This window comes from Xenopus laevis, chromosome 8S (assembly GCF_017654675.1).
Source record: "Xenopus laevis strain J_2021 chromosome 8S, Xenopus_laevis_v10.1, whole genome shotgun sequence".
NCBI lineage: Eukaryota > Metazoa > Chordata > Amphibia > Anura > Pipidae > Xenopus > Xenopus laevis.
This window is the reverse complement of record NC_054386.1, coordinates 7,345,024-7,364,474: the sequence shown is the minus strand read 5'-3', so window position 1 is coordinate 7,364,474 and position 19,451 is coordinate 7,345,024. Positions and strand designations below refer to the sequence as shown.

Sequence of the window (19,451 nt, the reverse complement as noted above, 5' to 3'; positions counted from 1 at the left end):
AAAATGTAATCTACACGCATAAAAGATTCCCCTCTGAATGAAACCTGAGAGCAATAGGCAGACTCCACAACATTCCATGTAATAAGCAAAACAAAACAGGAATCCACTTGCCTGTCCCAACTAATAACCCTGCAAAGCACATGTTGGATTTTCATGCCTGCAGATAGAGAATTCTTTAGTACATGAGGTGCAGGGAGACCTACCCAAACAAGAGTTGTCAAATAAATAAAGAGCTGCATTTATTCGCTGAAAGGCCAAATACGCTTCAAGGTCAAGAGAAAGAGAGCACACACTGTCTCTTGTATGATGGGATTTTATCTACGGACAGTCACTTGCAGAATCACACAGTATATTAACCCTATTAATGAAATCACAGTTTTAATCAATCAAAACATCATATTGCTCATGGAATGAATTGTACACAATACAACTGAGAAGAGCAGAAAGAATACAACGATACATTTTTTACAATAACAGTAAAAACATTAATGAGGACTTCCATATTGCTTGTGTCATCGGAGGCACTCACAAAGAGTGACAGCAAAAGTAGATTATTTACAACAAGCAGGGGCGCTATTGTTTTTTTGCGATCAACAGAGAGAGGCAACAATTCTGGCCGCTTCAACTCATATCATGCAAACATTAAAATGCAGAATATTCTGCTTAAAGTGGAACTCCACAAAAACATAACTTGAGCTTTTTGAAAAGTAAACATAATTTCAAGCAACTTTGCAATATACCATCAATCCTCTTCCAGCTTCCTCCTTCTTTGCGCGGCTGCACATGCGCAGTAGAGCGTTTGGCGACTAATGTCCCCGCGTGCCACCGACCATAAGCTGGCCATAAACGCAAAGATCCGATCGTACGAATCATCGTATCATCGTACTTTCCCATCTCCCGACCTGCCACTAACCATTCCGATCAAACAGATCAGCCGATGTTCTGCCCCTGACAGTTATCGTAAGAAAGTTAAGTCCGACCAAAGCTAGTGACAGTCTACCTCTGAAAATCGTACGACCGGCAATACACACAGAGATATTATAGGCAGCCGACAGAAATCTTTTAACCTGTCCGATCGACCAAACGACCGATCTCTGCCGGACGACAAATGTCGGAAGTCTCCACACACAATCCGAAAATCAGATCTTTGCGTCTATGGCCAGCTTAACAGACTGGAGAATAAATGGCTTATCAGGACCAGAGAACAGATAAACAATTCTGCCTTAAATGCCAATTATAGAAGTCCATGGTCAGGGAACACAAATATAAGAGACCTTGGTTATCAGAGAGAGAATGACAAGAATGCAAGAGGGCTGGTTTCATTGTTGTCTGGAGAATTTTAAGCAACATAATTTTCCAAAGATTTTTTTTAGAAGGTTATCTACCAAATAATATTTATAACTTGGCCATAAATACCCTTTAGAATGATGGTATGCATTTCCAGCCAGAAAAACACCCAAAATTGTCAGTTGTCCCATTATCCTGAATGGGAACAGACACACACACCATCAGTGAACTTGGAAGCATATCTTAACATGTGTGTTGAGCTCTGGTAGACATGAATGAAACATGCCAAAGACAAGGCTAGCAACTATATCAGGCAATAAAAGTAGGTGCTGAGAGCAGATACTAAAGGGCTATTGGCTGGACATATCTGCTGTTGTGAAAACCAAACTACCAGTATTGCTAGCTGGGCTTAATAGTTATAGTTCAGCTGGACAGCCATGACTACCAATCCTGCCCAACTTCTAATACAGTGCTTGACATACACCTGTAAATAACCATTTCACTTTAAAATAAAGCAGCATTCCCAGTTACAAGAACGGTGTCCTCTAAAGCTGGCCATAGACGCAAAGATCCGATCGTACGAATCATCGTACGCCGACCTGCCTCTAACCATTTCGAAGAACAGATCAGCCGATGTTCTGCCCCTGACCGCAATCGTACGAAAGTTATGGCCGACAAAAGCTAGTCTCCCTCTGAATCGTACAATCGGCAATACACGCAGAGATATTATCGTCAGCCGTCAGAAATCTTTTAACTTGTCCGATCGGACAAACGACCGATCTCCGCGTTATGAAAAATGTCGGGACTCCACACACAGTCTGAAAATCTTAGGAATCCTCGATTCGTACGATCTTTGCGTCTATGACCAGCTTAAAGGGGAAGGAAACCTAGTCGGCGCAAACCCCCCACCACCCCACCAGTTTGTTGCCCACCCTCCCTCCTCCCCCCTGGCCTACCCGTCCCGCTGGGCAAATGCCCCTAACTTGTTACTTACCCCTCTGCGCAGGTCCAGTCAGTTCACAGACGACATCTTCTTCCACGCGATCCTTTTCCTGCTTTGAGCGGCGCGTGCGCAGTAGGATCATTTCGCCGGTACGATCTACTGCGCATCTTTTGACGCATGCGCAGTAGATCCGTACCGGCGAAATGATCCTACTGCGCATGCGCCAAAACGCCGTTCACAGCAGGAAGAAGATCGCGTGGAAGAAGATGTCGTCTGTGAACTCCCTGGACTGGACCTGCGCAGAAAGGTAAGTAACAAGTTAGGGGCATTTGCCCAGCGGGACGGGTAGGCCAGGGGGGAGGAGGGAGGGTGGGCAACAAACGGGAGGGGGGGGTGGGGGGTTTGCGCCGACTAGGTTTCCTTCCCCTTTAAGAGTAAATAAAGCTGTTGTGCCAGTTGTACAGTTGACTCATGTGAAGCATTGGTTTCCCTAAATCGGTCATTAATCTGTGCCGGTGCCCTCTGCAGTGACATATATATTGGCGTGCACAGCAGGCCTGGGAGGAAGAAAAAGAACAAAGTTCACTATCAGCCTGCATTTACTTGAGCTTCTCTAAACACCAGACTAGGTGCTAACACCAATCTCTGAGCACACAGAGCACAAGTAAACATGCGTTGTAAGCAAATAATACCCGATGAGCAACTCTGTATAACAGGCAAATAGGAACTGGCCACTTCTGCAACATGCAGTAATGAAACACATGGGGGGTTGCACTTTAACAGGCATGCTTCACAAGTACTTCTGAGCACATAATCCCTATCCCACAGAGCTTACAATCCATTGTACAGTAACAGGAAGGGGGACAAATGAATGAAAGAGAGGAGTTCAGCCTCACCATAAGCATTATTTATGGAAATGCAGGGTCAGTGGAGAGGGAATGGTTTACAAATTAAGGTACTAGACTCGGGCACTAGGAAATCCTTGGCCAAGTCTAACTCCCTGTACCCCAAGCAATACACAAATCCCTCTGCTTCACGCAATTTTAAATTCATCACTAAAATTAGCACTTCTGCATTAATACTCATGACATTTATACATATAAGTGATATTCCTGTCCAATGCTGGCAATGAAGATTAAAGAAAGTTAATCTGCCCACATATACCAATTCTGTACATTTGTAGTTGCCCTGTATTCCTTCCAGAAGCAGAAATTCACAAATTAACACTGAAACACAGTGCAGACAAGCGAATGTGTGTCCCTGCCCAATGAGCACCTTCCAAAGAGGTTCTGCAGCAGCAGAATATTCTATTGAAGTGCAATGTATTGGTCCTAGAACCATCAGCTGTCAATGAACAGACGGAGGGCCCCCGGGCAGCACAGCCTAGCTAAAGGAAACATATTAGAAACATATGCGAGGAGAGTGCATGCTGAAGCCCAAACACACAGACCTGCTAACTGCATTAAGGGTAGGACTTCACGGACAATTTCTGTGCGATCCAACGTGCTGTGCAAAGACGCAGGCGTCACATCGGTTGCAACAGAAATAAGGTAAGTAATGGAGATGTTGGATGAAGTCGCAGCATTGATGCGACACTTACCTTATTTCTGTTGCATTGCGATTTGACACCTGCGTTTTTGCACAGCGCGTCGGATCGCACAGAAAACGCCCGTGTAGTCCTATCCTAAAACGGGAGAGGGAGGAAAGTACTGTCCAGTTGACACATAATCCCGGGAATGAAACGGAATATTACCAATTGTTGCAGTGCGATTGTTCTTCACGCTCACATTAACAGGTCCAGACTGAGAATTAAAATAGGCCCTGGCACTTCAGGTACACAGAGGCCCAATTAGACCCCACCAGCCCACTTAATACTGTTTTTCTATGGGACCTTATAGCAGCCCCTCTGTCATTTGCCACAACCCACAGATTGCCAGTCCGGGTGCTCACATACCACAGTACCAAATGCTACACCGGCACCTACAAAATGCAACAGCCGGCAAAATAGCTTGTCTCACTCACCTCTCACTCCCCTCTCGCTCCTTCGCTCTCCGCACACTCAGTAACACACCGGGAATAGTGAACCAGCACAAGCGTGCAGCCGGCTCCGCCCATGGAAACGCCCCCCACACTGCCTCCAGCACAAGCCAACCTCTATAGAAGAGCTGCGAGCAGATGTGAACGCTTTATTGGCAGGGAGTGTTACTAAGGCAACGGCAGGCCCATCTCTCCCTACTCTGCCAGACAGATAGGCAGCCGGACAGATCTCTGTCTCTTTTCAAGTATCCCGCAGCTGTGCCACCGTCTAACCAAAGCCCTGTCTGCACTGACATCCAACATGGCTCTCCCGAGTTCATTGTGTAGGTGACATTGTTATGGGGAATCCATAATCCAAAATGAATAATCATTGTGCTACCACATTCATTCATCTACTATCTAGGCTGTCATTCTGCGCTTGCTAGTAGAGTTCAAGCTCTCTATCCCCTGCCTCTCCGCAGGCCAGAATGTAAATTGACGGCTGCGCTTTGTTTACCGAAGTCGCCCGAAGTTGCCTCACGAGGAAACTTCGGGCGACTTCGGAAAACGAATCGTACCGAGTGCCATCCTGCCGGCGATTTGCATTTTAGCCGATGGGATGGCAGGCGAGGCAGTTCGGGAAGATTAGTCGCCCGAAGAAGAGGAGATCTCCCTGAATCTGCCTGTGTGCCCTGACCCTTAAGGTGGCCATAGACGTAACAATTACGATCTTTTCGAGGAAAAGATCTTTCCAAGAAAGATTGTTTGTTTAAATACACACGTGTACAGCTGAATCATCGGATATACAAGTAGAAACAATAGAATTCTACCTGTATCTGATGATTCAGCACTAACGGTGGCCAATGTTTGGGGGCCTTCAAAGACACCCGATCGGCGAGCCGACCGATATCCAAGTCTTCTGCCGATATCGGTCGGTTCTTTTCCCACCATACATGCACCGAATATCGTACGAAAATTCGTTCAGTACGATATTATCTGTGCGTCTATGGCCACCTTTAATCGGCTGGCTTCTGCTACATTGTTTCAGAAGTCAAAACTACCGGAGCCCAGAAAAGGACAGTTTTATTATATTTTATTCAAAAGCCACATTGTAATAAACGCAATGTCGGAAAGTGTTCAATTTCTTTCAGCCGTCACATTTTATTTGCGTGTTTACATCTCCTTGAATGAAATGCATTGCTACAAGCTGAGGGTATAGGTTCACCCATAAGAGAGCTGCAGCTTGCGAACAGCCTCAAATTCACTCAAAAGCAAAATACACTCACAATCCAATGAAAACCCTCCTCCCCTAAACATACCTTTAGTAATCACCCACTTACAACCAATTCCAGAAGGCATGCATGCCAGACTGAGTGCACTAGGGCCCCTACAAGTGTTACACCTGCCCCCACTACCTGTGCTACAAAAAACCATCCCATTTCTTCGGGTGAGTAATCTCCCCTAAATGCCTTCACACCGGCTAGAATGTAAAACGTCGGCGGGGTGGCCCTCGGATAGCTTCAGCTTTCGGAAGTCGCCCAAAGTTTTCTTTATGAGGCAACTTTGGAAAACGAAGCGGGGGAGATTAGTCGCCCAAAGAAGGCATTTAGGGGTGATTAGTCGCCCGAAGAGGTGGTTTGTCACTGGGAGACAGTAGCAGCGTGTGCCACTACCCTTAGGGGGTGGTCACACATAAATGACACAAACCATTCTATATAATTCAATATATATGAAATAGATGGTGTAACATAGTACAGTTTAAATCGCCACAACAAGCAAATAACAAATAAGCAAATAACATATAGGCTGTGATACGCATTACTGAACGAAATGATCATTTTTAATCTCAACTCAATAGTCACACTTCACACACCAGGACATTTTTATTTTGCTTAAGTTTTACAGGTGTGTGTCTAATGAGTTTCTTGCAGGGATAACCTGTAAACATTCCATGGCTGTAATGGTAGAAGCCAGGGGTGGGTTTAAGCTGATAATCATCATCGCCTTGGGATAAGGAAGGGTTGAACTGCAGAACTGTATCAATACAGTGAAACTTGATTATCTAGTCCTCTGGCCAGAGAGAATCAGCGCCACACTGGTATATGTACATTTTCTGGATACTTATTCTAAAGGTGGCCATAGACACAAACATCCGATCCTCGATTCGTACAATTTTTGGACTGCGTGTGGAGAGTACCGACATTTTTCGTCCCATGGAGATCGGTCGTTTGGACAATCGGCCAGTTCAAAAGATTTGTATATATTGCCAATCGGACAATTTTCAGTGGGAGACTGTCACCAGCTTTTGTCGCATAAACTTTCGTACGATTGCGGTCAGGGGCAGAACATCGTCTGTTCTTTTACTACTTTATTTAAACTGAGGGTTAGTGGCAGGTCGGGAGATGGGGAAGTCCGTGACTTCCCCATCAGTCACATGACTTGGGGCAGCTGGGAAACTGACAATATGTCTAGCCCATGTCAGATTTCAAAATTGAATATAAAAAAATCTGTTTGCTCTTTTGAGAAATGGATTTCAGTGCAGAATTCTGCTGGAGCAGCTCTATTAACTGATTCATTTTGAAAAATGTTTTTTTTCCCATGACAGTATCCCTTTAACATTACACTATTTACAAGATGTGATTTCACAGCACCCTATCCAGAGGTATTGGGTGTACTGACAGACAACAAATGAGGAAACTTAGGGCGACTTCGGAAAACAAATCGCGTGCCATCAATTTACATTCTAGCCGCCGGGAGGCAGTACGGGGAGATTAGTCAACCCGAAGAATAAGTGGTGTCGCCAGGCGACTAATGTCCCCGAATCTAAGCAATACTTGTATGCTTGAGTCAGCTGGATTCCTTAATCAGAAAGCAGTATCAGGTGCACGTACCATCAGTGGTCCATCATCCACCATTGATCCAAAGAAGAAATTTTCGTACAGCACCCATCAATTTAAAATGCCTTTATTGGTACATTTTATGGCAAACAGCCTGGTCTTCCCCGAATCTAAGCAAGGCCGGATTTCTGTAAAGGCCACCTAGGCCCGGGCCTGGGCCGGCAGGATTTTAGGAGGTGGCATGCTGCCCAACCACACCCACTTTGGTTCAAAAACACTGGGGATGCACTGGAGATCCAATCATTTTTTAAATTTCCCGTGCACCAATCCCCATTGCTCCATTCCAGATGATGAAAATTTGCACAAATAAAGGGGAGGAGACAGGGGGCGACGAACGGCAGTGGGCCTAGGGGTGCCCACTATGTAAATCCGGCCCTGATCTGAGCATGTTCCCTGACCCTAAAGATTATTAGTTAGTAACTTGCCTAACCACCTTCCCTGCCACTAAGGAAACCTAACAGGTTTCCTGAGAATTTACTGCACATTATCTGATTTGTTGTCCAATGTAAACAGTGAACCAACTGTGTCTGGAGAGAGAGAGATGCCATCCACATAAGCGCAGGTGACTTTTTAATTGTAGCCTACGGGAAAAACGCTGAGGCAGTTCAGGGAAATAGTCGCTCAGAAGACGAGGTGATTAGTTGCCAGGCGACAAAATCTCCCCGAATCTCCTCGTGTGAACTAACCCTAATGCTTTTAAATGACCATACTCTATGCACCTTTGAAAATAAACCATTTCAAACCAGTGCATAGCACAGAAGCGGAACCATTGTTATGAGCAGCAGATCAGAAAAGCAATTCAACGAACAAGAGGCTTGTCTCACTTATTCAACAGATTAGCAAAGCCCCTAATAACCCGTTATCACTAAACTCTACTCAGGGTGCCAGCCCCTCCTCTGGCTTTAAGTCACAACAGTGGGTCATTCATTCAAGTTCATAGCTTGCAGCTATCGTTGGATCTATTGATCCGCATGAATATACAATCTCTTACTTGTTTTAAATGAGCTGTAGAACCAAAATAGAAATGTGCTTAATAGAAGAAAATGTGATTCCAAACAACGTTCTAATTTTTAATTTATTACATGTTACTTTAAATGTAATTGCTATTAGGGATGCACCGAATCCACTATTTTGGATTCAGCCGAACCAACGAATCCTTTGCGAAAGATTCGGCCAAATACCAAACCGAATCCGACCCCTAATTTGGAAGGGGAAAACATTCTTTACTTCCTTGTTTTCTGACAAAAAATCAAGCAATTTCCCTCCCCGCCCCTAATTTGCATATGCAAATTAGGATTCGGTTCGGCTGGGCAGAAGGATTCGGCCGAATCCGAATCCTGCTGAAAAAGGCTGAATCCTGGCCGAATCCCGAACCGAATCCTGGATTCGGTGCATCCCTAATTGCTATTGGAAGCAGTAGCCTTCCCTTGCTATTCTCTGTACGGCTGCTTCTGACTCCCCCCAAAAGGGGGAATGAAATTAAGGTTGGTGGCAGACGGGAAGATTAGTTGCCCAGCGACTTCGGGCAACTAATCTCACCAAATGCCTTCCCACCGGCAGGCCTGGATTCGTGGAAAGGCCACAAAGGCCCGGGCCTAGGGCAGCAGAAGTCGATGTAGAAGTCGGGAGTTACCAGATTTTGGGCTCTGTACCCCAGTCTCCTGTCACTCTTAAACATTCTCATGTTTTCCGGTGACTTTCCTCAATTTCAGTGACAAAAATCTGCTGGCCACCAAAATGTCTAGAGGTTGACCCGTTTTTCCAATATTTATTTTAATTATATATGTATTAGGGCCCCCCTCTGTAGCGACGGGCAACTCTGTCCCGTTTTGTTTCATGGAAAAATTAATGACACAGAGAAAATTTGAAAATGGTGTATTTTCACATATATTTTTAAGACTTTTTCACTGCACATGTTGTGCTATTTTTGGGCTACTTTTGAAGTGCCTCTTGACTCGTTTTAGGCTGGTTTTGTAGCCAACTTTGGCTGGTTTTGAAAATTAGACCTGGCAACCCTGCTCCAGTTGAACAAGACAAGTAGCACTGCTAAGGGTTAAGGCAGTGACACACCAGGAGATTAATCGCTAGGCAATAATGTGAATCGCTGGTGGTTAAACCCATGTGTCGCTCCAGTCTCTCAAAATCGATTGAAGTTTCGCCTTGTAGCGATTTTGGGAGACCAGAGCAACACATGGGTTTAACCACTAGCGATTCACATTATTGCCTATGGGAAAGCTTTTTATGGAGAGTGCAGGAGATTAGTTGCCCAGAGAAGCAGCGATTTATCGCTAGCGATTAATCTCCTGGTGTATCACTGCCCTTAGTTCACACGAGGAGATTCGGGGAAATTTTGTCGCCTGTCGACTAATCGCCTCTTCTTCTGGGCGACAATCTCCCCGAACTGCCCCCGCGTGTCTTCCCATCCGCTATAATGAAAAGTCGCCTGCGCTAAAGCACACGAGGCGCTGTGTTTTCCGAAGTCGCCTTAAGAGGAACATGCAAAGGCAGTTCGGGATTGTCGCCGAGAAGAAGAGGCGATTAGTCACCAGGCGACAAAATCTCCCCCAATCTCCTCATGTGAACTAACCCTAAGAGTCATAGGGTAAATAGTAGAACTGCAGCACAAGAGCTTTCCCCGGCACACCCATAACCTGAACGACTGGTTTATTATAGGCATCTCCCTGTCTCCTGGAGTTCACACCAAGACGCATATTAACCGGCACTGAGAGCAGTTGCACAAGCAGCTGTATAGGAAGGCGCACTACTTTACCTGCACAAAGCCATGCTTCTCTATCAGTCCAAGCGGAACGGAATCTGCATACAATAGACCCTATAAAAACAATATCCTTCCTCGCCGCTGTGTGTAGCCGAGTGCAGGTGACATCATCCTCTGGTGTGATAGGATACAATGGGACGCTTAACCCGTGCGCATGGAACGCTGATAACACGCAGGGTATTTTGGGGATTGTAGTTTCTACCTGCTCTTGTTCCGTTACCTGCCGTCTTCAGCAAACTACATTTCCCGGCGCAGTATGTGGAGGGAACCGTTTCCTTTTATCTGTGGGAAAAGAGAATAGTATCTGTTGGTCACAATAGGAGGCGAGTCGATGGCTAAAACAGGCTAATTGTGGGGGCTTTCAATATAAACCGGAGTAATCCGACTCTGAAGTCACAGTTTTAACAAAATTGCTTTGATAATTCGATATAAGCCATTTATCTTTTTAAAAGATAAAGAAACCTTTAAAATAAGTTAAAATTGAGATCATACTTCCCAACTGTCCCGTTTTTAGAGGGACAGTCCCTCGTTTGTACTGGAAAGTCCTGATTTTCTCTGCACTGAACAGTCAGAAAAAGAAACACGTTTCTAACTTAATTGGCTTTTGGCAGAGAGCCCAGAACAGCCACAGCTTCAGATTAGATACTTTTGTAACACTTCAAATGTATCTAGATAAGCAAATAAGTAATTGTAACAATGTAAGATAACAGCTCCCTTGGGAGAAGTTAGACTCACAGCTTAAAGCTGGCCATAGATCTGATCTGATCGTACGAATCCTCAATTCGTACAATTTACGGACCATGTGTGGAGAGTCCCGACATTTTTCTTCCCACAGAGAATGGTCGTTTGGTCGATAGGACAGGTTAAAAGATTTCTGTCGGCTGCCAATAATTTCTCTGCGTGTATTGCCAATCGTACAATTTTCAGTGAGTGCCTCACTTGGAAACTATGGGCAACTTCGGAAATCGAAGCGCCACGAGTGCATTGTCGCAGGCGTTTTTTTATTTTACCAGGCGGAAGGCAAGGGGAAGCTAGTTTGGGAATATTGTCGCCCCGAAGAAGAGGCGATTAGTCGCCAGGAGACTAAATCTCCCCGAATCTGCCTGTGTGCTTAAACCCTAAAGGGCAATTCCCCTTCATTAACAAAACTGTAATAACTGAAAAAAAAACACTGAAATATGTTCAAACTTTTATAACCTGTGAAATTTTGTAAAATGAACATGGTAATTAGGGGGTGTGGCCACAAAAATGGACGTGGTCAAATAAATTTTGACACGCTACAGGCTCCAACTTTTTTGTCCCTCTTTTTATTTCCAAAATGTTATGAATTTTAAAGACTTTTGCAATTTACATTCATTATTCATTTTATTTTTATTCCAAGAGATTAACAGGCTTGGATGTGTGGAGAGGGATGGGCGAATTTAAAAACAGTAAATTTGGTGCACATGGTTTTTACATGCTATGTCTCCTTTAAATTGGTCTTCATAGTCTTTGAAAAAAAAATTTTTCTGCAGCTGTCAGATAGGGTCGCTGACCCTAGCAACCAGAGCACTGCCAACATTTCACAATGGAGAAAGAAAATGAAAACCAGTTTCAAAAATGTCTAAATTATACCCCCCCACCTCCAGCTAAAAAATCTTGTGAGGGGACCCAATGCAAACATTGGATACAGTAATAGTCACTCTAGGAGTGAGAGTCAGCACAGGGTAGCTAGTGAGCAGATATGGCTCCAACGAAGAGAAGTAGAGGGGTTATGACCCCGTGGTGTGTAAACCACTAGAGCGGGTGAGTTGAGGACCAGATAGGTTACAAAGACCCAAGACCCCAGGCTAAATACAGTGGGTGAGGTGAGGACCATATAAGGTGTCGAGAGACAAGATCCCAGGCTGAGTGTTCATCTGGAGGGATAGTGCCTATCTTCTAAGTCTATTATTACTGTTACTCTGATATATTGGATATTGGCTCACCTGGAACACCTTGTACCCCCTGGAGGGAATATTGCTGTTTGAAGCTATTCTATTATTCTCTGTGAATATCAAAGTACCTTTGAATTACTCCATTGCAACAGTTAATAAACAAGTGCTCCTATTTTACTGCAAAGAAACTTGTCTGGCTGAGTATCCTGCTGCACTGAATTACACCAGGTACCAGGAGTTGCCAGGAGTTGCACGTGTACCTTGGGTCTGGAGCACATTATAAGCAGTTTTAGCCTGGTCACACACAGCATTAACACACAGCAAAAGTACACTCAAGGGTGCGCTACAGAAGAAATGCTGGCGTCTTTATTTTCTGAGTAGCAGAGTCTGAGTAAAGCCACATTCACAGTCCCACTAGGCCATCGCACCCTGTTTGACTTAGTTAGTGGCAGATAAAGACCTTCTGCTATGGGTAAAGTTTCCCAAAATTGTTGTGCCATGAGCCCCTGTCTCTGCTGTCTACCCCTAGATTTGAACATTGTAAGTGGCAGCTTGTTCTTCTCTCATGTTCTCTGTTTACTGTTCCATATCTCAGGTTCTCAGCATTGCTGCCTCAACTGCGGTATACATATTCACTTACAATCAGTAAATTACAAAGATAAATAAATATTCACAACAGGATTTCTGCTTTTTCCCATTACACATTTTCATTAGTTCTTGATTAATACTTTTCTCCAGCAATCCTTCACAAAAACTGCAGCGCACAGCAAAAAGACAGATCTGCCTGGTGTTCTGGGTTTTATCAAAGCCATGTGCATGGAACACGATTAATTTACCATCGCACTGATAGGGGCTTCCGTTAAAAATTGCAGCTTCTGCAATAAAGAGCATGTTACATCCATTCATTCAGGGGAAAACTATTTTCAAAACTGTACAGAGTCATAAACTCTGCCAGGAGCAAGTCAGCCAACTGGGGTATGTGTATTGTTTTTCTGCTTTATTTAGTGCAATATCCATAGCAACCATAAATTCAACATATATCATCCTTATTCTCCCCATTGTTGTTAACTTGTTTACCGCCATATGTGCCAATGACACATTGCAGAGTTATTGTGTAGCTTGGACTTGGACCATGTTGTGCTTATCCAATCGTTTAGAGCAATGATTGTATCAAACAGGAGTGGTATAAAGATTCATGGGAGGACAAACACTACAGCCTCATGGGATTATTTTGTGATAGTACATCCCAGCCAATAGATTTGTGATGGTATGAACCCCAGCTTGGTTGAGGAGACTCCCCTTTTGGTTCCATACAAGGACCAATAAGCTGGCAACTAGTTTAAGAGTGCCTCAATTGACAATTTTAGCCAACTTAAAGGGATACTGTCATGGGAAAAACATTTTTTCCCCAAAACGAATCAGTTAATAGTGCTGCTCCAGCAGAATTCTGCACTGAAATCCACTTCTCAAAAGAGCAAACAGTTTTTTTTATATTTAATTTTGAAATCTGACATGGGGCTAGACATATTGTCAATTTCCCAGCTGCCCCAAGTCATGTGACTTGTGCTCTGATAAACTTCAATCACTCTTTACTGCTGTACTGCAAGTTGGAGTGATATCACCCCCTCCCTTCCCCCCCCCAGCAGCCAAACAAAAGAACAACGGGAAGGTAACCAGATAGCAGCTCACTAACACAAGATAACAGCTGCCTGGTAGATCTAAGAACAACACTCAATAGTAAAAACCCATGTCTCACTGAGACACATTCAGTTACATTGAGAAGGAAAAACAGCAGCCTGCCAGAAAGCATTTCTCTCCTAAAGTGCAGGCACAAGTCACATGACCAGGGGCAGCTGGGAAATTGACAAAATAAGCCCCTAAGTATCTATTCTGGGCTCTCTGCCAAAAGCCAATTCATTTGTGTCTTTTTCTGGCTATTCAGTGCAGGAGATCAAAGAGAAAGTCGGGACATTTCAGTTACAAACCTGGGACTGCCGGTTGAGCTGTCAAAATCGGGCGGTCTGGAGACAGTTGGGAGATATGTAAAACTTACCTAAACATTAGTCTTGTATAAATGATTGTATACAGCAGAAAGTTACCGTCTCTGTATGGTTGCACCTGTGTGTCCAGAGGAGTCCATGAGAGTAGTGGGGTTGGGGTACTCTCCAAAGAAGGATACTGCACCATTTCCCAGTTAGTGTATTGAAACCATACAGTGTAAGTAGGGATTATTTAGTAACCTTGCTGGAATGAAGCTGTTTTAACCCTTAAGCATTGCCACTTGGTAATGCTAGGGCCATAAAACTATTAGGTCACCCGCAGGGCTCACTTATATTTTAAACTACCTGCATCTGTGCCATATTTCATGCTTGGGAATCAGCAGGGCAGTCTAGTTCCCATTGCATAAGGATTTGCTTACAGTAATAGACTGCACTTTAAAATATTATTGCTACAGTCAACCCAGTGTTCACTATACAGAGCTGGCCTTTAAATAGTTGTGGAAATTAGGACTTTATTTTCCCAGAGCTACTGGGGGTTACTCATGAAGCGCTACCTGCAGTGCCACACAAAAACCAACAAAAAACCTCCATAAATCTCACAGCACATGGCATTTAAAGATTCACGGTATTCCTAAGAGATGGTCATTTTGTAGCTGTGACAAAATACTGGCATCAAAATACATTGTGTGTCAATGTCCTTCAACTATGTGTTTAAAATGTGCAGGAGGGAAGTGGTATCATATTAGCTACATACTGGAGCACATACTCTGCTCCATTGACACAGTTATACACCCCCCAAAAGCCTAAAACTGCCTCCAATTTGTATATGGGTAGCATGTTGACAGGGCCGGGCCATGCCGGCCAGGCGCCCTAGTGTAAAAGAAACGGATCCGCACACACACCGATTAGTGCAGTCGGGGATTATCCCCTTTTATTCAACCACCAAACATCAACGTTTCGGGGGGGGGGAAACACCCACCCTTCATCAGGATGCCCTAGGCAACCTGGCCAGACTGGTGCCTGCTAGCCGCGCACTTGCGTAAACCGGCACTTCTTGGCGATGCGCATGCGCAAACTCCCACTTTTGTGCAAACCGACGCTCACGTATGTGCCTTTTGCCGTTTGCTCGTGTATGCGCCAATTGATGTTCGCGCGCATGCTCGGAAGCACAGCTACAAGGCCAAATAGAAGAAGATTTTGCAGAGAGGCACGTGCCTGGCGCCCCCCTAGCTTTTTCGCCCTAGGCACGTGCCTACTCTGCCTACCCCTAGTTCCGGCCCTGCATGTTGTTTTGCCAGAATGATAATGTATTGAGGGACAACATTATGCACACATTCTTGGGGGCAGATTCAATTACCAGCAAAAATTCACCAGCATCCGCTTCACACCCAGCGCAACACTTCACAAATGCGATCAGACAACGCTAATTCACTTATATGCAGAGTTTCCTCCTGGGCGCCGAACACTGGTGACTTTTTGCTAGCGGTACTTCGTTAGTGCAAGCATTTTAAAGCGAAGATGCGCTAGTGTTCATTTCTTCCTAGCGAAAATTAGTGATCTTGCGCTCAGGTCAGGACGTCTTTATTGTTGGTTCAAATACTTAACATTTCCACTGTTAAACCACATGTCCAGGGAACCATATTAAAGACAATAGAGTTAATGTTCCATATGTTAGAAAATGTATGGGGGAGGCCGTTTATATAAAAAAAAATTTGTTTAGGACTTCTGCAGGTTATCACTCTGAAAAAAGGGAAAGTTGCCTGCGTTTTTTAAACTTTGATGCATTTTCGGCTCACAGAATATAATGTAAATGACAGAAGATTGAGGAAGATCTAGCAACTCTATTGCACTTTGCCTGGTCTGAGGTGGCGAAGGCAAGTCTGGCGAAAGAGGTAACGTTCAGTAAAATCCAAATTTTAGTGAATTTGCGCAGTTATGTCCATTCGCCAGAGTGAAAATTCCCTGGTGATAGAGTGCGAATGACCGCTAGCGTCTCTCTCTTTCGCTAGTGAATTGGCACCTGTGCCCATTAGTAAATTGGTGATGTCCCTGCGGGCACTAGCGCCAGTCTCTTTCGCCAGCATTGGCCACTTTGCCCTTTAGTAAATCTGCCCCTTGGGATTTTACAAGTACTGTTATGATCAAACTCCAGGGTCACAGATAAAGTAGCTGCCTTCAGTGCACAGCACCCAGTAATCCACTTGGTTGGTAAATATCTGTAATATGGAGAGTCCAGCACAGTTCCAAATGCAGGGGACATGAGCTACAATGGAGCTAGTAGTCACTGGGGGCATGGGGGACAAGGCTAGTCACACATGTTAAAAGATTTTAAGAATTATAAAAACGTTAAAATATCTCTGTAGGTGTGTAAACCTACACATCTCTGCATTGCTACTCGTTACGTACAGTTTGTTCAGTAGTTTACTTAACCCAAGGCGCCAAGTGGGGTCACAGAGTATTGGGATGTGGGTTGCCCAGTCAGACGACTTTAGGCATTGTTTTGGAAGCATGATGGTTATTTATTGTATATACAGGCACGGAGGAGGTGTCAAAAGTTCTGTTTTGAGCATTGATGAAAACTTGCTCGGTGTTACATTCTTGCAGCCTAAATAAGTGCTTATATTTGCACAAAGTTAAGGCAATCAGTGTAGTGAAGTTTGTGTTGGAGAGAGAATATCCTAATGATACAAGGCACTGTTACTATGACACATAATAAAGACTTGTAATTTGTAATTAATATGTTAAACAAAGTTGCCTTTGAAGAATTGTATTTTCTCTGCCAAATTTTATTTCTGGGTTTATTTCCCCTTTAATTTGTTATTCCTATTTCTGTACAGCAGCACCACCTGCTGGTTGCTTGCTTACAGTTATAGCTAGCCAAGTATCATCTGTACACATATGTAACCCTAGGTCTTTTTCTTTCTTTCTCTTTCTTTCTTTCTTTCTTTCTTTCTTTCTTTCTTTCTTTCTTTCTTTCTTTCTTTCTTTCTTTCTTTCTTTCTTTCTTTCTTTCTTTCTCTTTCTTTCTCTCTTTCTTTCTTTCTCAGAACCACCTCTACCTCTTCTGCATGCCCTGTCACCCATAGCAAATTTTACAGGTCTTAATAATATGGGACGGGGAGCAGATATGACAATTATACATAGTAAAAGTTTGCTCAATGGCCAAGATGAGTTATATATAACATTATATTTCTATTAAAGTGGGACTCCACAAAAACATAACTCAAGCTTTTTGAAAAGTAAACATAATTCAAGCAATTTTGCAATATACATCAATTAAAAAATATGCAGACTTTTCATGATTTTTAATGGTTTCCGACAGTTCCCTAAGCCTAGCCCCCTGCTCTCCTGCTGATCTGTCTGACTACTTTGCTGAGCTGGCTGACTACTGTTACTTTGTATCAACAGCCATCTGTCCTCAGCCTGCATCCTCCAAACCCCACAATTCCCTGCACATGTGATTTCAATAAGGAAAGGAACATCCCAGTGCAATGCATTGTGGGTTATGTAGTTCCTTCATGCTGTCTGTAAGCTGTGGAGAAGGTGATACAATTTGTAACATCAGTGTTTAGTCCCTCCTTCCCTGCCAGGATTTCAAATGATGCAGAAAGAGAAGAACTGTTAAACAGCTGGATTTCAGCATAGAAAATGGCATTTATTTATTTATACTTTTTGACTGTGATGGGTATATCAGGGGTATATGTGTTATGTGGGCTTCTTTATCAAATTTTGGTTTGGAAGCCGGAGTTCCCCTTTAAATATATATTTATATTTCTTCAAAGCAGGAATTTGGTAGATCGGCTTGGATGTATTTTACATTTCAGCACTCTTTAAAAAATGTGGTTCAAATTTTTATTTTTTTTTGCTTCACCTAGGGTGATTTTTTTTTATGATGGCAGTTTATATATATATATATATATATATATATATATATATATATATAATGGCAATTTTTTGATTAGGTTCTGCATGCGAGAGAAAATTGTTGTATTCCTTTAAATGTGGGATAAAAATAATAAACTGCATTAAGAAACATTTTTTTCTGAAAAAAAAACAAAAAAGCGCAAGAACTTGTACAGGATCATTCAGAATCTTTGTAAATGTGTCCATTAGTGTGGTGAAGACAGGAGTATCCAGATACTGACTGGAGTAGTGGTAGAGGTGCTATACTAGAGCACCTTGGTAGCATTACTTGTAATATTGCATGTATATACATATGGCGTCAGATTTATCAAGGGTCGAATTTTGAAGTGTAAAATACTTTGAAATTCGACCATCGAATTAAAATACTTTGAATTCGAATATCGGATCGAAGTATTTTTCACCAAATTTGGCCATCGACCGATCGAAGTAAAATCGTTCGATCAAACGATTTTAGCGTACGATCAAACGATTTTACTTCGATGTGTCAAGACTTAGACGGTCCCCATAGGCTAACATAGCACTTCGGCAGGTTTAATTTGGCGAAGTATTGATGTTGATGTTTTTTTAAATAGACAGTACTTCGATTATTGAATGGTTGAATATTCGAATGATTTCACTTCGAATCAAATTCGAAGTTGTAGTATCCTATTTGATGGTCGAAGTATCCAAAAAATTACTTTGAATTTCGAATTTTTTTACTTCGTAAATTCCCTCGAATTCACTACGACCCTTGATAAATCTGCCCCATAATGTGTGTTATAACAAACAAACATACACTGAGTCAATGAAGACACTAAACTTCAGACTAGTCCCATTTATAACTGTAAGTTCATTACTACAACATGCAGACAATTGTTTCTATGCACAGAACAAATATGGTTAATATTAACCCAGTACTGTTCTCAATTAATTCAAGAAATGTAAAAGCATTAAGCAGCCTGTGTGGCGTGTCACATGGCTTTGTATTAGTTTCACTTTTATTTAATTTCACTAATGATTTAAGGGCATTGAAAGCACAAAACCATTCATAACAGTTGAATTGATCTAGGATATGTCATCTGACAGCTGAATCTTAAAGGGGAACTATCGCAAAATGAAAATGTAATATAAGCTTCATCATACTGAAATAAGAAATACAATAAGAAAATACAATAAATTAAATATTCGCCATGATTTCTGAAATAATCAAGTTTATCTTCACTATCACTCTCTCAGCATCTGTTTCTCTTCATTCTGTCTTCATGCAGCAGTTGGGTGTCAGATATTTATTGACAGTTAGATCCAATATATCTTATAGGAGCTAGCTAATTCAAATAACTGATTCCAGTCAGGGCGTATTTATATTAAGGCACCCACATTTTTTATTTTTTTTTTTTTTTTTTTTTTTTAAATCTCCCCACCCTCAGCCACAGATTTCCATAGTAACTCTGGTGACGGAGCTGGGGGTGAAGGGTAGGGGGGCCGAGGAAAAACGCGGAAGTGACGTCACAGACACGGCATATGCTGTGTGATGTCACAAGCACGGCACACTGGTGCCAAACGCGCAACATAAGGCCCGTGTTTAGGTCCGGTGCCTAAATATCAGTAAAATTCCAGTACAAACAAAATCTAACAAAATAACTGCCTTTTGCACAAATCCTGCATGTAGAGAGACATGATGTCTGGTGATTTAATAGCGTGAGCTCTGATACA

General features: G+C 42.9%; 1 protein-coding gene across 5 annotated transcripts in view; it reads right to left on the bottom strand.

Moving 5' to 3' along the window:
• daam1.S (dishevelled associated activator of morphogenesis 1 S homeolog) overlaps nt 1–10,061 on the bottom strand; it is a 123,310-nt gene extending 113,249 nt beyond the window's left edge. For 4 of the 5 annotated variants that reach the window (XM_041574480.1, XM_041574478.1, XM_018232276.2 and 1 more), the window contains exon 1: nt 9,914–10,061. The gene's annotated coding sequence lies outside the window, so the exon portion shown is untranslated. Of the gene's footprint in view, nt 1–4,252; nt 4,296–9,913 lie in introns of those variants that run through there. The other variant, XM_041574479.1, reaches the window with a different exon arrangement.
• Nucleotides 10,062–19,451: the final 9,390 nt, after the last annotated feature.